This window comes from Thunnus albacares, chromosome 20 (assembly GCF_914725855.1).
Source record: "Thunnus albacares chromosome 20, fThuAlb1.1, whole genome shotgun sequence".
Classification (NCBI taxonomy): Eukaryota; Metazoa; Chordata; class Actinopteri; order Scombriformes; family Scombridae; genus Thunnus; species Thunnus albacares.
Genome location: NC_058125.1, coordinates 20,738,805 through 20,745,880, shown reverse-complemented (window position 1 = coordinate 20,745,880; position 7,076 = coordinate 20,738,805). Strand labels below are relative to the sequence as shown.

Genomic DNA, 7,076 nt, shown 5'->3' with positions numbered 1-7,076 from the left:
TGTTTCTGTCAGACAATACCAGTGACAGGTAAGGACTGGTAAGACTTTAAGAAGATCACATGAAAGTAATTGGATTACCTGCCACAGTCTGTGACATCATTACAATTTGGGGAAAGAAATGTGCAACGGATTACTTTTTCTGAGTATTTTCCCAAAGATTAACCTGGGTACTTCAGCCTTAAATATACAGTTTTTCTCAAACAAATAAAGCAAACAAACATACAGAGTGTCGTTTAACCTGAGCACTTTATTCCTGTGGTTTCCTGGCTAATCCTGGAGGGAGTCCACTCAAGTCCAAGCTACAAGGCACTTTTTCATCCTTCACTTTCATGTGCTGATGTAATGTTAAGCCCTCAGACCTGGGGGCCTTTAGAAAACAACATTGGTCTATCGTGAAAAGGGGTATTTTGCTCTTAACTGGAAAAAAAAGAGCAACAAGTTGTCATGAAGTAACACTGATTCACAGCCTTGTTCCATTAATCACATGATACGAGACATAAAGGTTTGATAAATATTCAGATCATAAGGAAGTCTTTAGTTAATAATATACCTTCTAGTCAGTGTTTTTCCATTTTTCAAGCTAATGTTTGATTTTGTTCAAGTGTGCATGAGCTAACAGTGAAGCTAACAGAATTTCTTTTCCTCCATACGGTTAAACTTACTTTTGATATAATCACATATGGCGCACAGATGAATGTTACTCATAGACTGGCGCGGCCTCCTCATGAGCCGGGTACTGTATAGAGGAACGTAAAGGCAAAACATAAGGCAATCTTTTTTTCTTCTTCTTTAAACTTTTGAGATCACTGCAGGTGTGAGAACGACATCAAATATGAAGAAAGAAAGGCTCCGCACTAGAGCTCCAACACTTGATAGCCAACTATTTTGACAATTGATTAATCATTTGGAGTCGTCTTTTAGGAAAAAAATGTCCAAATTCTCCGATTCCAGCTTCTCAAATGTGAATATTTTCTGGCTTATTTGGTCTTCTATGATAGCTATGAACTGAATATCTTTGGTTTGTGGACTGTTGGTCGGGACAAAAGAGGTCGTCACCTTGGGCTCTAAGAAACAGTGTGCACAATTTTCTGACATGTCATGGACCAACCAACTAATCAATTAATCGAGAAAATAATCAACAAATTAATTGATAATGAAAATTATAGTTAGCTGCAGCCCTACTCTGCACACCTAACTAAACACACAGATATCAAATGAATTGAGTATTTCTTTTAAATCAGACTTGGAGAAGGGAAAGTTCTGCACACTTAGGTCCAAAGGTAAAAAGAAAAGATCCAATACAAGTACAATTATTATTAATGAAGCCAAGTATGAATGTTAGTAACCAAAATCTTATATTGATTTGTGTACCGCGCCTTCAGTTTTCCAATTATGATGTTAAAGAAATTTGGAGAAATTCACTCTTGCTTAATTACTGAGAGTTAGATGAAAAGATCAATATGTGAATTCAGTAAAGAGACTGGTTCAGGATGTGTTTAGCCGAGTTTAGCAACGAGAGTGGAAGCAATGGAAAATAGTTAGCCTACGTTAAATAAGAAAAAATACATATTAAAACACCTATAAAAGCTTGTGAGCTAATTATAAGAGGAGTGCGCTTCAACCAGCCAAGTACATCTGTATCTTGTTAGCTAGAAAGCCAACAGCTACTGTATCTCGTTAACTAGCTTCCTCGCCAAAGATAGCTCAAACCTAGTTTACACCAAAACATCCAAGAGTAACTTACCTGGTGGACTTCAGAGATGCTGTGTACAGATTCACAGCTGTTGTTGGTCAGTAACACAGCTGTTGTTTGCAGGCTACTGCTCTTCAAACCACAATGTCTTGTTGTCTATTTCTACATTTAGTAAATACAAAAGATAAAACACGTCAAGAAAGGACTTGACAGAACTAGGCTTACTACTTCCAGTGAAAACGATATCAATCAATTCATCTAACTTCTGGTATCAAACATATTTGGCTTGAGTTTTAATAATTTTTGGTTGCTTCTTAGTCTTTGAGTTGAAGTTTTGTTTTTTTGCAGAAGCAAATTAGTAGACGTAAAAGTAACAGTGGAAAATAACGTGTGAGGAGAAGAAAAAATCCCCCAAAAGGGCTTTTCATTATCTACGGAAATATCAAAAAGTACTTTTAAAATTATTCAACTGACGTTAATGTGTTGTTGTAAAGATGCTAGGGCTGCAATTTATATTTATTTTCAATATGGATGTATCGTTTAATTATTTAGTCAATAAAATGTTTAAAAAAAACTGGCGAAAATACTCGGCACAATTTCTCGGAATCTTCAGTTTGCTCATTTTGTGTCAAACTAAAATTCCAAAAAATGAAATATATTCAGTTTTCTGCCATATGTGACAAAGAAAAGCAACAAATCCTTCCATTAAAGAAGCTGAAGCCAGAGAGAATTTGTCATTTTTGTTTGAAAAATAACTGGGTGGAAGAATTTGAACCCCATTATTTGGGTTCGTAGGGACAAGGCTGCGTGCTAATATTGTCATATATATAATATGAACACCAGAAAGTTTTGACTTTATGTGACTGATACAGCTTACCAAAGTGTGATGAATACATAATCTGATGTTTATTTCTCACTTGTGTAGGAGATAAATGCTGCTGCATAATGCCTCTACAAAAAAAACAAAAAACAAAAACTTGCTATTGACAGTGATGGATTTCATAGACGGCTGAGGTAAGTTTCCCTTCTTCTTTTCCTGCAACATCAAATATCCAGAGAATGGAAAGCATTGCAGCCAGGTAGACTAATGCGTTTAACTTCTGCTTGTCTGTATTGGGGAAACTTATGAAGAGAAGAAAATCCTACAAGATGCAGACTGCCAAGACTGAGATAACATAACAGCTTGTACTTAACTGTCTGTGACAGGCCAATCAGTTAGTGATCATGCAATCAGAAACAACTAAAATGTACTCCAAACTCCTAAATTACTCTAAAAATATAGACAACCATAAGTAATCTTTATTCTGAAACAATCTTTTGGGGTAATATACATACAGCTGGACTGACAGAAACAGTTCAAGAATGTGCAGATGTTGAATGTATCCAGTACATAGTCAAAAATTTGTGAATATCATTGTCTCAGCAGTGTAAGAACTAGGACACTGTTAAATTTCGTTTCTGTGGCTGAGGGGAGAGAATGAGTCATCAGACAGATGGGAATTTTTTCCCTACATAGTTACAGGCTTCCCTATTTCCATTTCCACTCTCCCTCAGTTTGAGGTTACCTGCTGTCTATTCTGCCTCTTTCCCTCTCGCTGTCAGTTGTATAGAAATAATACAGTTAGATACTGATACAAAAACTCCCACTTTCCATTTCAATACATCTGAGAACCTAAAGCCTCCTCCTACGCAGTTATCTTTGTATTTCTGTTTTCTCTCTTGCTCTGTGCTCTTGTCTTTTTTCCTCTCTTATACTGAGCTGTACCTCCTACTTTCCCCTGCTTTCCTCACATGTGAACATCTCTGTAGGCCACAGTATTTATGAGTGCTAGCAGAGGGGCGGCAGGCAGCTGGAGTAACAACATTTCCAGACGGGATCTCTGAGCTCATTTCCACCACCCCCCCTCAAAATCATTCCTTGCAAGCTCACTTTGTGACAGAGCCTGAGCCTGACTTTAGCCTCAAATCATCATTCTCTCTACTCTTAGATGCTGTTTGGGCATTAAATGTTTACAGCTGGTGGTAGAACGTGACAGGGGAGAAATCAAATTGCTCAGCATGACTCAGACATACAAAAACATAGCAGTAAAATGAGGGAAAGGATCTCAGAATACTTCATAAAGTGGATTACTCTAAAACAATTTTAGTCTTCATCAGGCTTACTGGTGTGTAGATAATGCAAAATAGCAAAAAACTAGTGATAAAAGGACAAGGAGTGGGTAGTGCAGTTAAAGCACTGACTAACTTTCCCAGATGTTGGGATAGACCGACATCAAACCACCCTGAAGAGACTGCAGGTCAACTGGAAATGACTTTAAGAGAGGAATGTGGAGAAATGTGTTAAGTGTTGTAGACACCAAAGCATCTCTTCAGTTGTACAATACTTATTTTACAATACTACAAATATAAAAACTTTTAAAAGAAATACAGAGTTGATGATTCAAATAGTTCCTGACATATGTATCCAATTTGGAGACACACACATGGATGAAAACCTGTGTCACTTTTTCCTTTTTTGTGTCTCCCATCCAGAATAGAATATTCCATCCAAATATCGTTGCGTTAACTCTCCTCTGCCTGCACTGGAACAGGCTCTCTTAAAGTTTGAGCTATTGTGGCTGGGAAATATGACACCCTCATGCACGGTGGAGCTCTTTGGTTTTTGTCTTGTGGCCTCTGACATTGCAGCTAACATGTAGATAGTCAATGTAAACGTCATCAGATGAGGAGACACTTTGATTGTTTCCTATGAATCTCTACTGTGAATAATGATTTTTGTGTAATGCCTACAGACGAATCATTTATTCTGGATGTTGCGCACAACATTTATGAACTGATTTTTCCACAAAATCTCAACTGTCCCCATTTCATACGCAATAAATACTTGTGTAAGCTATAAAAAATATCAGAGCTTGCTTGAAAAGAGCATAAAGTTAACAGTTTCTACTTCAAAGAATTTACTTTGTGAGATACTAAAAGCAGCCCTCCAGATAAACTCTCACTGTCCGGTATGCTCTTTCTGCCTCTCTCTGCCTTTCCCTGTTTTTAGTGGTGCCACGCTTGCCAGCAGTATTGCACATTATCTGAAGTCAGGGAAGGATCCAGTCATATTTTCCATCCACTCTCTGTGTCTGACTGGATGTCTGCGCTGGTGGGGGAGTGGAAGGATGGGAGAGAGGACAGCAGGCAGGGAGAGAAAGAGGGAGGGATGGAGAGTTGAGAGTGAGCATAGATGGGGGCTGGGATGGTTGAGAAAGCCAGATGCAGAGACGGAAAGAAAACCAGACTTAAAAAATAGGAAGAAAAGGGCCTCGGCTGAAACTTGTGTTCTGTCAGAGAACGAAGCCAAAAGAAGTTTAAGCCTCATAGAAGAGTGTGTAGCAGGTCAAATCCTGAAAAACAGAGTGCTTTGTGGGTATTAAATCAAAATATGGGCTTGCATTTAACATATAACTGCCACCGGATGGTCCAGTGGAGGACGTGGTACCATGATGGTGGCTATTGGTGTTTTTTGTTTTTTTTTACGTTTGGCTTCCTCACCATCTTCTCTCACGCCCCAAAGAGGAGGTGACGTGTCACAGTAGGTGGAGTCTGTGATATGAGAGGCTGGGTTTGTTGAGAAGCTGAGCTCTAGTTTCAAAAACAGTTGGAATCGTTTAAATTAGTAGGTGTCCGTTTACCCTTTATTTGCATTTTTTTCCTTACAATAAGTGTACATAAGCTGAATAGAAGACTTCCATCCAACCTTTGATTGGGAGTTTTTACATGATCTACTTACTATCTCACTTATTATCATCACTATTTCCTAACTACACACAGTAATCACAAAAGAATGGCTGTCAGATTTCCAGAATCATTCTTAAACCGATATGTGTTAATAGATGGGACTAGGTCATCTTTAGTTCATATCAAAAGTCAAGTTTATGTAATCTTAATATTTCTCCTAATGCTACTACTGCTTTATTATGATTATAATAATTATAATATTGATAAAATGACAATAGGGGAGCAGCATGTAGATTGCAAAGGGAATCAAACCAACAATCTTTACCAGAATATTTACCAAAGTTTCCATGCAGGAGGGGAATGAACCGGTCCAGAGCAGAGCTGTTCAATAAATAAATACAGTTCAATAAAACTGCTGATGTCATGATGATGAAGGCAACAATAAGGTCTAAAAGGATTAAAAGAGTTGCCCCTCCATCATTTTTGTGGGATTTTATGTCATTCTTTATTACTGTATATACCTGGAAACAAAAGACAAACACAAATTGACAAAATAATCTTAACTCAAGGTCCGCCTACTGGCTTTTTGAGTTAAAGGAATAGTTAGACATTTTGGGAAGTGCGCTTAGCCCACCGTTGATTTAGCTACTACCGTAGCATTTCTGTAGCTTTCAACCATCTCAGAGGACTGGTTTGACATTTTGGGAAATATGTTTAGTCTCTTTGTTGCCAAGAGTTTGACGAGAAGATTGAAACCACTCTCATATCTGTCTGTGAAATATGAAGCTACAGTACAGCCAGGAGACGATTAGCCTAACTTAGCACAGGTGACAAAATATGCCTTCTTTGAGTCTCTGCTGGTCGCCTGGCAACGTCGTGATGATGACAAGATTCCAGGACGCGAGAAATAGTCCCCCACATAGCTCCCTGTAAAAGCTCAAATTGTTGTTTTTCACACTATAGTTTTTATACAAACCAGATGAAACAAAACAGATAAATCTTTAGAGGTGCTGGCAGGTGGACTTGCTAAGCTAATCATCTCCTGGCCTCATATTTCACAGACACATATGAGAAAGGTTTTGATCTTTTCATCAAACTCTTAGCTGGAAAGCAAATAAATGCATTTCCCAAAACTATTCCTTTAAGATGCTGAAAGCTACAGAGAACGCTACAACCAAACAGGGAGCAGGTTTAAAAACAGTAAGTCTGATGATTCATCAGGCATACATCATCTATCACATAGAGATATCTCAGCCTCCCATTGCATGCTAGTGCAGAAAATGACCAGCCCGAATGTAAATAACTACTGTAGTGGTGAGAGTGGTGCTCAGCCAGCAAGCACTAACCCCAGCCTAGAGACTAAAAAGACAAAAGTCGGGCCTTTATGAGATGATTGCTGTTCACATAGGGCTCAACTTCAAGTAACAGTCAGAAGTGGGCTCAGGCATTCACCCTGTAATTGTAATTTAACCATAACGCCGCGTGGAAGTCTCTCTTTTCTTCAACTGATGCTACTGCTTTGAATGAACTTGCAGAGTCTGGGCCACAGCTGGGAGGTTTATTTTCACAGAGGCGACTGGTGTAGTCACACTAGTCATTTGCCCGTCTGTACACGTACACGGCAGACTCTAGCTGTCTGACACTGACTGAGGATCCC

General features: G+C 38.6%; 1 long non-coding RNA gene across 1 annotated transcript; it reads right to left on the bottom strand.

Annotated features, from left to right (window-relative positions):
- Positions 1-251: 251 nt before the first annotated feature.
- On the bottom strand, positions 252-2,001 carry LOC122971790. The gene is made up of 3 exons (XR_006399562.1): positions 1,745-2,001; positions 663-736; positions 252-417 (listed from the first exon to the last, which is right to left on the bottom strand). It is a non-coding gene; the product is annotated as an uncharacterized LOC122971790 (long non-coding RNA).
- Between the last annotated feature and the right edge of the window lie 5,075 nt (positions 2,002-7,076).